Here is a 14382-nt window from a genome sequence, read left to right as displayed (position 1 = left end):
CTCTTTTTTTTAAAAGAAAATAAAAGCTTTATTAAAAAGAAGGATGCAGAAATGACGATAAAGACAGACCACAATTACAAAGAGAGGGAGGTACAGTTACTGAAAGATATCCAAGAATAATTAGAATCTGGCCAACACACCTTTGCAGCAAGGATGATGCCTGTTCGGATGACTATTATCAAGGAATGAATCGTTACAAGGTTGGAGATTTAACTTATATATAGGCCAAGGTTGTTAAATGCGATGAGGCGAAGCGAGGCATTGAGCATATTATGAAGCGAGGCGTTGAAGCGCAAGCTTCATGATCAAAATAATAAAATATATAATATTAATAAAATAACACTCGTAAATGGTTTTTTAATATAAATATACATATATGAGTTTGTTATATACATATATGAGTTTGTTTGATGGTTTATTTAGTAAATATAAGGTTTTTGAAGGACTTGAAAAATAAATAGCTCTCAATTTTTTAAATTATAACCTTGAATTTGGTTCCATCAAAAACGGCCTAAAAAAAAATTTTTAGTGATGCATATAAATATTTTTTCTTGGACATATCAAATGCATACATGCAATAGAACTATCATGAAACTATAGTTTTTCAGTAATGCACTTTTGCGCACATCTCTTACTTATATACAAGTATATGTAAATTTAAGTTAGTTATACTAATGCAAGATTTTTAGTGGTTTACCGCCACGCAATTAATCGGGAGCTATTAATGCTATTGAAACTTGCATCAAACATTTAGCTGAAATCATAGTGATGGCAATCCAAACAGTGTTATATTTGAAATTATTTTAGATAATTATGTATTCAAAGCAATTCCTGAGTGTGCGCCTCAGTACCTTGAGCGTGTGCCTCGCCTCTCACAACACTGATATAGGCATCCATGCAAAGATTAGGATTAACTCCACCCTAGACATGGAGATAATGGTCCTTTGATTCTGTAACCTCATTTATAACCCATGCAAAGAAGGTTATATGCATCTATTAAATAATATTAAATAACATAATTAAATTACATAAATTATCTTAATGACCCCACCATGGTTGTAGCTTTTGGTTTTCAATTCGTGAGACCCTATGATCATACTAGATCTGGTATCCAGATTTATCTAACTTAGCCATACGAGATGCATATATCGTATATAGCTTTTTATGACAAAATATGCACCAAACATAATTTCATAGAGTTTCTTTGGTATGCCAAGCAATACAACCATGTCCGAACAGTACAGCTAATCGGATTTGGTAGGGATTCAGGTTTTATTTCGCTGTCGGACTTTGATTTGGTTAGCATTATTGCATGTTTGTCTACGTTTGAACCCGACTCCGACTAAAGTATATTTTATTAATTGAATCTTATGATATCTGAATCCAAACCAAATTCAAACCATTTACATCCCTACAACAGACCACCTATTTTTTGAGGGAGTGGCCCGCATGACCTATTGAGGAGCCCAATGCAATTTCCCCATCTTGTCTTGTCCCCTTCAGTGAGCATAATATTTTAAAAAATAAGTGGGATTTTTGGTGGCATCCAGACAAAAAGCAAACAATCAACAACAATTATTTTTTTGTTCAGATCCAAATATTGATCGATAGTCTTCCACAACGTGGACAAAAGAAACCAAACCACGTAGAAAAGTATAATTTTTAGTAAGTGCGTCATTATCACTCCGGCCTTTAACGGACGGCTAGGATGGCGTCAATCATGGTTGATGAAGGAAGCAAAGCGTTTGAGCAGCAGCTTGGCCTTCTCCGACTCAGGGTTGAAGAGATGGAACACGTGCTCCTCCCCCTCCACCTCATCGATCTCCGCCACCCCTTCCCAACCGCTAGCGGTCAAGGCTTCGTAGTACCACCAGCCGCGATCCCGCACGATGTCTTCCCCGGCGACGGCGACCAACACCCGCCGGCACTCCAAGCGGGAGAGCGCCGGCGAGCCGACCGCTAGCAGGTTGAGGATGGGGTCGTCGACGCCGGGGCTCGCGGGGCACGACACCGCCCAGAGTGCTTCCAATAGCTTCGACGCTTCTGGCTTCTCGCGGCCGATCCGCGCTGACGACCAGAAGAACGGGTGAACCAGAATGATCCCCTCGACCTCGATCTTGACCGGCTCGTTGGTCACGGAAGCCGAGCCGAAAACGTCGGAAACCCCGCCGGCGAGCATGGCAACGTGGTGGGTAAGGTTGCCGCCGGCGCTGTCACCGGCGAGGAAGATCCGGCTGAGGTCAGCGTGCTCGGCGAGCCACGGCTCTGCGCCGGGACCAGTCTGGCGTGCCACCCACTGGAGGGCAACCCAGCAGTCGAGATGGGGAGTCGGGACGGGGTTCTCCGGGGCGAGGCGGTACTCGACGGAGACAGCGACGGTGCCGGACACTGCGGCGAGGGAGTTGAGGTAACTGTGGTAGAGGGGGGACTTGGCGGACTCGATGACGAAGCCGCCGCCGTGGAAGTAGACGAGGAGGGGCCGCCGCTTCGGAGGGGCTAGCGGCGGGAGGTAGAGGCGGGCGGAGAGGCCCGTCTCGGGGTCTATGGTGACGTCCTTTGAGGAGACCCCGGTTTGGGGGTCGAGGGAAGGCGAGACCCTCTCCGTTCCCTTCAACCTCTCCACCAGTCCGTCTCTGTAGACGCGAAGGAATTTCGGGATCTCTGTGACGATCTCCATCGTTCTGGGAGGAGAAGGACGAGATGGATGACGATGATGATGGTGTGTGTGATCTTGAGATTTCATCTCGTAATTCATAAGTTTTGATTTTGTATAGTAATATGAATAGTGCTATCAATGGGTCGGGTTTCACTTGGATATTACCCATTCCAAATTTCATACCAGGCTTGGGTTACCTGGGTTCATGTGGTGGTTGGTGGTGAAAATTATTAGGAAGGGATCTCTACGTAAACATATTAATACAATATGTTAGTGATACTTGTGCTATTTGACGATGCAACATGGTGTGTTTTTGTTGGGCATGGTTCCAAGATTCTCATATGAGTTGCCATGTGGCTTGTTTCTCAACATGAAATAGTCACTTGATAAAAATCAATAAAAATAAAAAAGTGTCACTTGAGTATGTGAGGATCCATCCTTTCAGCAAGATTCGGCCTAGCCTACTCATATTGACCAAGTATATAAAGGACATAGTCTCCCACCTAATATTCTAAGCCTACATAAGTGCTCAATTACAAGTTGAGGCATGATTTGATCAAAATCATCAGGTACAAATTCTTCATAAAATCTCCTTCTAATGAAAACTTCAGCCAATTAAGTAAATCTCTTTAGAACCAGTTACACCCAAAATCTGTCTAAATCCAATTATAGAGCATTAGGCCTTACCCACATTTGAGCAAGTCCATGATCTTATCAATTAACCTGCTACGGCCTATGATCTTATGAATTTAAACTTCTACTTAACTAGAACCGACATATTCATGTATTTGCATTGTGTCTAAAAAAACTCAAAGTAAAAAAAATTAGTTCTCTAAAATTTGTGATAGCCCAATTTTTGCAATAAATTCCTAGTTTGATGGTAACACCACAATATAAAAGATTATGACATGCTTTCATAAAATGTAAAAACTATACAAGTACATCTGTTCTAAAAGTAAATAATGTTCATACAAAACCAACTACTAAAGAAGTACTTTACAGGGTACTGAGCAACATATTCAGCATTCAACAAAGCTCATATATAATAGTATGTTTTTTTCCTTCTAGGTAAGGACATAATTTGCTTCCGTTCCCTTTCATTCTCCATCAAATTAGCTTTTGCTCATGGGAATGGATGGGTGGGGCAAAGCGGGTTAGTGGATCCGTTATTTGAAAATGTTGGATCAGATTAAGCCACCCATATTGAATTGGAAAATGGGAAAAAACTAGGTTTGGGAAAGATGCATGGTGTGAGGTTGAACATTTGAAGGACTCCCATCAGTGCTCTATTGGGCAGCAAGAGGCAAAGAAAGCATGATCCACTCCTTTTGGGACCGGCAATGTGGTTGAAAAATATGACTTAGAGGAAATCCATCCCCAATGGTGTTTGAGGAATGGATGTCTCTTATGAGAGAGTTGTCTTCAATTTGTCCCACCTCCAACATGGGCGTTCCAAGGTGGAACTTTTTTTAAAATGGTACCTTCTTCATGGATTCTGCTGAACGATCTCTTAGGCCACCCATAGTCCAATGGCTCCCTTACAAGTCTCTATGGGACCTTTTCTTCCCTATCCATAGTTCCCGTATAGGATGGTTGATTTTGCATGATTGACTTGTCACATACCAAACTCTTAAGAAAAGAGAATTCTCTTTGCCAAGCCCATGTATTCTTTGTAAATGCAATAAGGAAGACTTTAATCACTTGTTTTTGAGCTGTCTTTTTTTAAGAGTGTTTTATAAAGGTATGGAATCTTCCGCATCAATTATGGGAAAGTGTTAGCAAACCTAGGTCTAATGTGTTGACACTATAAGAAATCTGTGGATTAGCGACAACCTAAATTTGTCGTTAATTCATCGCTAAACAGTTTAGCGATGGATTAGCGTTGGCTAAGCGACGAATAGCTTCCATCACAAAATTATAGTCGCTAATTAGCGACAGAAACTACCTGTCACAAATTTTGTTGCTAATTTGTGATGAATTAGCGAATGTCATGATTCATTGCAAGGTCGTCGTTAATATACGAAGATTTTGGTTTTGCAACGGATTAAAATTCGTCGCTATTGTAGCGACGAATTAAAATCCGTCACAAAAACATTGGTCGATTCACATTTGCGACAGATTAATATTCGTCGCTAAATTGGATGCCGGTTGTAAATAGAGATGAAAAATATCCGTCACAAACAAGAAAAAAAATTTTAAAAAATTGTTTAAAACATAAATATCGAAAAAAATTCTCGTGATACAATTTATATTTCCTGTATATAAAAAACAAAGTACACATAAAAAATACATATAAAAAGCAACTAAAATAATTTATCGATCCACTATAATTTTTTGCCAAGTTTTAATTATTTACAAGTGAACATTTACATTTTTTAAACAACAAGAAGGTACAATAAATTCAACACATGAATTTAATCATCACCAAGATTCTGTGCGTTATCTTCTTCATTGTCTAGATCTGCCCTTTCAGCTCCTCTACGCTGATTATCTCCAGCAACCTACAAAAGAAAAGAAATGTTAATATTGATAAACAAAATATAATGAAATAAATTATATGCAATGCACCTAAGTTAAGGCAATCAAAGTAACATGAAATCTAACGACATGCAATACATCACATAAAACTTTCATACCTGAGAGGCACCTGCAGACAAAGTTTCTCTGTCCCAAAAAAAACTGCACAACTCATTACGGACAACGTAAGAAATTATTTCATGTAAATAGTCACACATTGTGGCCTTAACGAGCTGGCGTACACCATCCCAAGAATTAGGCAGGTCAGTCGGATGCTTGGAGTTGATGCTGACAGGAGAACTCTGTGAGCCGTGACTGGAGGAAGCAACGAGTGGTGAGGTATTCATATTACTCCCAAACTCGAACACACGACCCTTTTTTGGTTCACCTGTTGTAGTCACCCATGCTGCAGGATAAAAAGGTGGATGCTGAGTGGAGTCATTGCTATATCACTCTACCATCTGTTGCTTATATGACTCCTACAAAATAATGATTATAGTATGAATTAATAATTAAGAATTATAATATTTATGATAACTTGTATATTATAATGTTTATTAATACAATAAATACATACCATTGTCGTTCTCGCCTTCTCTGATATGAACTCTCCCGTAGTCTTACGTTTATGTGTTTCAACAAACACATCCTTGTATGACATAATGTCTCCTTTTTCTGCTTCCTACAAAGTTAAATGATAAAAGAATTATTTAACAGGTTTGCAATAATACTTATAAAATTGACAATATATATATTGATGAGTTATCATTTTCTTTAGGTGGCTCCCAAAAGTCCTAGATCCACCTGTGTGTAGATGGGCATCGAGCATTTTCGTTCGGTTTTGTGCAGCCTTCGCTGAGCGGTTTCAAAATTCATGCCCTGCCCACTTGTCGCACATTGCATCCCAAACATCTGACCTGATAGTAGGAGGTCCATGACCCTTCCACTGCAGTGGATCATCTATCCCGCCAGATGCTTTTCTTGCTGCAATCTTCATATTGTGCAACATGTCTGCAAATCGATTGACAGTCACCTTCTGCCATACCTTTCTCGCATTCTACTCCTCCATCGTAGTCGCGAAGCGATTCGAAGCTTACAAATGTTTTCAGAAAGTTAGTAGACATGACTATAACAAAAAAATTAAATATGAAATACATTAATTATGAGAAACAATTGTATACCATGAATGAGGACCACAATTTGTCCAACACCTCCTTCGGTCAAACATGTACATGTAGCAAACACACTCTAATATCCCACTAACTACTACCATGACTAGCATTGAATTCAAAATAAAAAAATAAGAACACTTCTATTCTCATACATTAAAATCATGCTCAACATGATCTCCGAACTCCATCAAAGCAGTCATAGATATCTAAAACTAAGTGAGTGTGTGAACAAAAAAGTGTTGCATTCAATAAATTAAATAACATATGATGCGCTTACATCACTTACTCACCGCGAGTATTTACCCGATTTGCAGTTTTCAAAGTCCTCGTGAAGTTTTTCCCTACCTTGTGAGATTGTGGCGCGCTCGAGTGTCTACGAGTGTAAATGATACGCAGCTCGAGCCGCGAAGTCAAAAGGCGGATGCAGCGTAAAACTGCAAAAGTGTGAAGACTTAGAAGGTTGTAGCCATACTAAAGAACAGAAAGTGACATGGGTACGACCCCTGTCCGCCATTCTACTGCCAGTCTCCCGCCAACCACAGAGAGAGAGGGGGCAGGAGGCCACCAACCTAGATTTGCTAGGAAGAAGGGTGCCGAGCACAACCCTCCCACTCTGCTCTTTTTCCCCTACCGACCTAATGCAACAGCTGAAGCCACAACCCACTTGTCGTGGGTCATGCCTATCCGCTAAGTCATCCTACCGAGTTGAGCTTGGTTTGAACAGAGCCCAGCCTGGTTCGCTTAGCTAAAGGGCTCAGTCCCTGAGATGGGGCCCTCCGGCAACCACAGAGAGAGAGGGGGGCAAGAGATGTGGCAGGGGTCCACCGGCCTCCTATCGGCCTCCCGGTAACCGCAGAGAGAGAGAGGGGAGGGCACGACAGGGGTTGACGGCCCTCCGGCAACTCGAAAGAGAGAGAGGGGGGCGAGAGATGCGGCAGGGAGCCACCAGCCTCTCGGTAACCACAGAGAGAGAGGGGAGGGCACGACAGGGGTTGTCGGCCCTCCGGTAACCTGAAAGAGAGAGGGAGGGGGGGGCTTCGGCAACCACAGAGAGTGAGGGGGGCGGGACATGCGACAGGGGGCCACTGGCCTCCTGTCGGCCTCCCAACAACCACAGAGAGAGAGGGGAGGGCACGACAGGGGTTGCCGGCAACCCGAAAAAGAGAGACGGAGGGCGGGCCCTCCAGCAACCACACAGAGAGGGGGGGGGGGGAGATGCGGCAGGTGGCCACTGGTCTCTTGCCGGCCTCCCGACAACCACAGAGAGAGAGAGAGGAGGGCTCGATAGGGGTTGTTGGCCCTCCGACAACCCGAGAGAGAGAGAGGGGGTGGGGGGTCATCTGCGGTTGTCGGATGGGAGGTCGACAGGCGGCAGGCGGGCAATGGGAGGTCGATGGGCGACGGCGGCGGGCGGGCGGGCGGGCGATAGGAGCTCGACGGGCAGCGAGTGGGCGACATCAGAAAAAAAAGAGAAAAGGGGCTCGCATTAGAGATTTAAGGGAAATTTAGCGATGGATTAGCGACGGCCAAACTCTGTCGCAACTTTGCGATGGAGTAGCGACAAAAAATTTCTGTTGCTGAGCCGTAGCTTATTTGCGATAGAGTTTGAGATGAAATTTGGCCATAACTAATCCGTCACTAACTCACGACCATATATATGTTTTTCGTCGCTAATTCCACAAATACTTCGAATGTTAGCGGCAGATATTTTTCTCTCGCTAATCCATCGTAAATGGGCGACGAAAAAAATTTGTCGCAAATATCCATTGCTAATTGAAGTTTTTCTTGTAGTGTGATTGCCCCTTTTATCAAAAATATGAGCAGTAAAATCAGGTTTGTGTAGAGATGTTTTGTGCTTATTATGTAGAGGCTTATTTGGCTACAAAGTAACGCTCGGCCGTACATAAAATTTCAGCTTCCCCCAACAGTTTTGGTGAATGCTGCCCTTGGAAAGCTCTCGCAACGAATTCTCTTCAAATGGCCAAAGTTACTTGAACCATTTGCCCTTTGTTCATTCATGGAATTGACACCTCGCCATTCCTAATGTATTATTCCTCTTTATTTTGAATAATATTCTGATTATTTTTCCTTAAAAAAAAATAGCTTTTACTCCACGCACTACCTGCCTTTATTTGCATTAAAATACATAAATTTGGAATGAACAATGTCCCATTATTTAACAAAATGTAACATATTCAATCCAAGTGAAAAAGGTTTTCTTGGTTCACATTGTTGGTTAGGTCTAGTTGAAGTTCGTTTGCACCACCTCATGAAACCTTACTAGGTTTGAGAGTTAAACATGAATCTAAAGCTGACCACAGACTGTTCTAAAAGATTTTGTAGTTTAGCTCCTGTCGTTTGAAGATTCACCATATGCAAACCCATATGTCTGTGGGATTCGCCGTCTGGCAGGGCTTTGTCGTTTGGTTTTCACCGTCTGCAAGACTTGCAGACTGCATTTAATCTGCTACCTATCATTTGCAAACCCGAAATCTGCAGTTTCATCGTCTGGTCTCCTACCGTCCAGACCCCTACCATCAGGCTCGGCCCTTTAACCCAAGCTTCCCCAGGACCGGCCTCACAGTCCGGCCATTCAGCCGTCTGAACCCTCATTGTTTGGATCCATTGTCCCCGGCTGGGCCCCCTAACCTGAGCCTCTTTGGGACCCATCGTCTGATCCTGCAGACGTTTGGCACTCTCTCTTTTAGTATTAGAGCCTTTCTTTTTTTAGAGAGTTTTTGAAAAAATCTTGTCATATAATTTGGATATCTGAATCCCCCTACTAATATTTTTAACTGGTGAACTTGGTTATATTGGTGGTGGTAACTTTTGAAATCGGATAATTCTATCAGTACCTTTAAGTGATTATCTTGGGTATATCGACAACGGATCCGAAAAGAAGCCCTTATCTATAGAACCTGAAGAGGCCTCACAAATTTTGAGAAAAATTAGGTTACTCAATGATTTCAAAATCTCTCATTATATGTCGGGGCCTATATGAACCATTGTCATCAAAAAGTGTTTGATGACAACCCAATTGGTGTTAGAAACTTTTTGGTGACAAGGGATGATAGGGAGGGAAAGTGGTGTTTCAGTTTTGATGACAAGACGGGGTGTCAATGACTACTATTTTGCTATATGAGGCAGTAGAATTTTGGTCAAAAACTTGAAGAGTCTGGCAGCAATTCTTGGTCCACTTCTCCTAGACTTTTGAGTTTTTTTGGGGGAACCAATTGTTTCCTATGTGCATTTTACACCAAAACCCTAATATGAATGAAAAACCCAATTGGTTTTTAAGGGTTTTTGGATCAAAATAATTAGCTTCCACAATCTAAGAGACAACCTTTATTGGCGCTTTTAGTATACCGTTAAAGGTTTTTTGCGCACTGATCATCCATCAATGCGCATAATGGGCGGCCAACACGCTTTAGCTTCGATTTAGCACCAAATGGGTTTAGCACCGTCTCTCTCTCTCTCTCTCTCTCTCTCTATATATATATATATATATATATATAGAGAGAGAGAGAGAGAATATGCTTGATCAATAACTGCTTAACCATGCTTAATCGTGTTGATTGTCTATTGCACATGCTTGATGGATGGTCAACAAAAAAAATTGCACAAAAAATGTGCAAAAGCCTTAAAAAGGGCCTTTAGCGGCACTTTTGAAGCAAAAGCTGCTAGTTTTGCTGAGACCTTTTTCAGCAATTCAAAAGCATCGCTAAAGACCTTTAAGGATGCACCTCATATTTAGAAAAGGCTTTTAGCGGCGTTTTGAAGTGCCACTAAAGGTCCCAGCTTCACTGCCACTTTTAGTGGCCCTTCAAAAGCACTGATGAATCCCAAAGGGTATGTTTGATGCATCGTTCTCAGCGTGATTCAGACAAAAATCTTGTTTTGAACGGCGATTTTCAACAAACGTTGGACGCGGTGGATGGCATTCTGTGCATCCACCGCGCCCATTATACTGCATAATTTTTGATCCACCTCCCCCCACACCTCGTTACAAAATGAACAGGAACTGAGGAAACAAAAAAAAATGCATCGACGAGCACATCGCACCCGTCGATGTGTCTCTCTCTCGTCGGTTTGCTTCCCCATTCTCTCTTCGGTGAGCAAACCCATCGGCGCCACTGTCCCTGTTTCCTCTTTGAGCAGCTGGCGACCCTGTCGAACTCTCCATTGCCTTGCTTCACGGGAGGTTGGCGTTCGCCTGTGCCTTCCTCTTCTCTCCGGTGTGCTTGCTTTCACAGAGGCACACCCCCCCCTCCTTGAACGAGTTCATGATCCGAGGGGAACGTTCATGAGATTGGGTAGGTCTACATTGATTGCAAGGCTAGATCTTGGACTGGTTTGATATGATTTAGGTTCTTGGACTCTATAGGGAGAAGATGGGTTGCTTGTTTTCCAGATTGAATGATCTCAATGACGCTGTTAATGGAGGTGGGGGGGCGTTTGGATCAATGAGAACAAGTTCAGAATAGTCAGGCAACTCAGAGAAGGTGCCTTTGCTTATGTATATCTGGTGAAAGACGTCAGTGCCGAGGGATCTGGGCGAAATTCAAAGACCCATATCATGTTTTTGAAACATAGCATTTGAGTAAGGTCCAAACCAAGCATTGGGGTGTGATTCGACCCATTATCCTTGATTGTCCAAGTTATTCGCACATCATCATCAAACAACGAACATTTGAAACATAGCATTTGAGTACGGTCCAAACAAACGCTAGACTTGGAACAGTTGTTACAGAAGAACCAATGTTCTGTTCCCTTCGTTTTGTTCATTTCGTCCAACCCTGAACAAGCTATCAATCATACCCTAAAAAATGCATTTTTCCATGATTTTTTGCGGAAAAATACATCTGGCAGCTATATATATATATATATTTCAAATATCTTTTTGTCTCTTTCAGTAGCAAAAATAACTGTGATTATTTTCCACAACGTCAACAAAAGCACCAAACTACGGAGAAGAGTAAATTTTAGGTAAGAAGAACATGTGTTATTATCCCCGAAACAGAACGGACGGCTAGTATGGCGTCAATCACGGTTGATGAAGGAAGCAAATCGCTTCAGCAGCAGCTTGGCCTTCTCCGACTCAGGGTTGAAGAGATGGAACACGTGGTTCTCCGCCTCCGTCTCCTCGATCTCCGCCACCCCGTCCCAACCGCTAGAGGTCAAGGCCTCGTAGTACCAGCAACCGCGATCCCGCAGGATGTCCTCCCCGGCGACGGCGACCAGCACCCGCCGGCAGCCCAAGCGGGAGAGCGACGGCGAGCCGACCACCAGCGGGTTTAAGATGGGGTCGTCGACGACGGGGCTTGCTGGGCACGACACCGCCCAGAGCAACTCCACGATCGCGGACATCTCCGGCGTCTCGCGGCCGATCCGGATCGTCGACCAGAAATACGGGTGAACCAGAATGGCCCCCTTCACCTCTACCTCGACCGACTCGTTGGCGACCGAAGCCGACCCGAAAACTTCGGAAACCCCGCCGGCGAGCATGGCGACGTGGTGGGTAAGGTTGCCGCCGGCGCTGTCACCTGCAAGGAAGATCTGGCTGAGGTCAGCGTGCTCAGCGAGCCACCGCTCTGCGCCGGGACCAGTCTGGCGCGCCACCCACTGGAGGGCAACCCAGCAGTCGAGGTGGCAAGTCGGGACGGGGTGCTCCGGGGCGAGGCGGTAGTCGACGGAGACGGCGACGGCGCCGGACTCGGCGACGAGGGAGTTGAGGTAACTGTGGTAGAGGGGGGAATTGGCGGACTCGATGACGAAGCCGCCGCCGTGGAAGTAGACGAGGAGGGGGCGCCGCTTCGGAGATTCGTCGTTGGGGAGTGGGGGGAGGTAGATGCGAGCAGAGAGGCCCGTGTCAGGGTCTATGGTGACGTCCTTGGAGGAGACCCCTGTTTGGTGGTCAACAGAAGCCGGGACCCTCTCCGTTCCCTTGAACCTCTCACACCTCCGTCTTTGTAGACGCGAATCAATTCCGGGATCTCTGTAATGATCTCTTGGGAGTGCTCCATCGTTCTGCGACGGGAAGGACGAGATGGATGATGATGATGATGATGTGTATGGTCTTGATATTTCATCATAAATTATAAGTTTGGTTTTGCTTGTACCGTGCATAGAAGTCTGTTCAAGGCACCTTAGATGCCGTCCATCAACAAAATGAACGGCACCCCAAAAGTAATTAGGATCAGGTACAAACGCCATGTGATTACACTTGATTCGGCCTCCCCAAAATCCAACAAAAGCTTGATGTGGACAAATTTCAGCCGTTCATTCTTAAGCCATCACTATCATTCACCAAATAAGTAAGAAGTGAACAATATAGATAATTTTTATGGGGCTTGTCTAGGTGGGTACCATCTTACAGCTTACACCCAACTACGGGAAGGACGAGATGGATGATGATGGGTGTGGTCTTTATATTTCACCATAAATTGTAAGCTTGGTTTTGTTTGTAGTCCACGGGACAGTGCCGACCTCCCCCAAATTCCATCAAAAAGCTTCTAGATGTGGACAAAGTTTGGCCGTCCATTCTTCAGCCATGACTATCATTCACCTAAGAAGCAAGAATTTAACAATATAGAATTTTTTTATACGGCCCAGTCTAGGTGAGTACCCATCTTACAGCTTGCACCCAACTAAGTTAACGCTTTATTTGGGAACCAGTGTTGAAGGATTTTGCAAGGAGCCCGAGGAAATACAAAAAACTTGAGTTCCAGGGAAATGAATTTTAAAGAAGTTGTATTAATGTTTGAAAGCATAAGTAACATTTTCAAGAATTCATTTTTTTTTTATTCCTCACCATGTTTGGCTGTAAGTGAATGTAGTTGTAAGTAGAGGTTGACATTATATGTATATACATATATATATATATATATATGTGTGTATACATATAATGTATATTATGTATATATAATATAATAAGTCTGGCTAGACGGGATTAGCCTCACGGTCATAACGAGCAGGTTGTGGGCCAAGGTTTTTTTCATTTGTTTATTCATTTTTGGCCTTTTTCTTAATTATTTAGCAATGAATTGATTAATTTTAATTATTTTCACAAATAATCGACGCCAAAGTATGGTTTGGAGTAACTAACTAATAAATAATACTTAAAATATCCAAAATGCTTAAAAGGTCTATTTGGACCATGAGGATTTAGCTTGGATTCTTGTGGAGACCCAAAATAGTTAATCCGTATAATTTGAATCTTGAATTCAGATCCTTCTAGAGGAAAGAACTCATTTTGGACTTTGGGTTAGACCAATTCAAATTTTGACCTACGTACCCAAAAGAGAAGCATCTACAGGGATTTGTGTGTGGCTCCTTTTTTAACCATGCGATGGGTGGGGCCCAATTCACCTCATTTCTCCCTCCGTTGAACCCACTACCCCCCATTCACCAATAAGAGTGGGGATGACAGTGGACCGGGGGAAAGCGGGGCCACGCCCCGTTTGGACCGGGGATGAAGGGTATGAAACGGGGATGGAGGCAGGGACAAAGGTTAAAATCCATCCCCGTTCGGGGATGTACTTACACTTTCCCTTGCCCCGCCCCACCCCATCCCCGCCCCGCCTCAATCCTGCCCCATCCCGGTTAAAAAAATTACTAACTTACTAAGTTACTAACCCTAAATCGTGTACAACAGCAGCACCACATTCGTCTGCCCTCAACCCTCCCTCTTTGTCCACCATCGGCAACCATCATCGTCGGAGTCCGTCGAGGGACGAAGGAAGCGATGTCGGACAGTAGCAAGAAGGTGTTGCTTCTAAGGATAGAGGACGATCGCGACTGCGAGGAGCTGCCGACTTCCACCCCGTCTGTCAACGGTGGCAATGGCCACCAATCACCATGTCCTGAAACGGGCCCCACCATTCTAGAGACTCGCTCTTGGGCGTTTCGATCGTGGCCCGACGATGCAAGCTCTAGTGAAAATCACCCTGCCCCGACGACATCTGTGACGACACCTCTCGGCAAATCCTACCCCTCGACACCCGATAAAAGGGAAACTAAAAAGGGGTAATCTCTATT

The 14382-nt window shown here is 43.9% G+C and overlaps 2 pseudogenes across 2 annotated transcripts; both read right to left on the bottom strand.

The window, feature by feature from the left end:
* Positions 1 to 1553: 1553 nt before the first annotated feature.
* On the bottom strand, positions 1554 to 2751 carry LOC149846810 (putative carboxylesterase 7 pseudogene; annotated as a pseudogene). Its single transcript, XR_016430559.1, has one exon. The product of XR_016430559.1 is annotated as a putative carboxylesterase 7 pseudogene (transcript).
* Positions 2752 to 11254: 8503 nt separating this feature from the next.
* Positions 11255 to 12558, bottom strand: LOC149846809 (putative carboxylesterase 2 pseudogene; annotated as a pseudogene). Its single transcript, XR_016428454.1, has one exon. The product of XR_016428454.1 is annotated as a putative carboxylesterase 2 pseudogene (transcript).
* Between the last annotated feature and the right edge of the window lie 1824 nt (positions 12559 to 14382).

This window comes from Nuphar pumila, chromosome 2 (genome assembly GCF_984573655.1).
Source record: "Nuphar pumila chromosome 2, dmNupPumi1.hap1.1, whole genome shotgun sequence".
Taxonomy (NCBI): Eukaryota; Viridiplantae; Streptophyta; class Magnoliopsida; order Nymphaeales; family Nymphaeaceae; genus Nuphar; species Nuphar pumila.
This window is presented reverse-complemented; position numbering and strand designations above follow the sequence as displayed.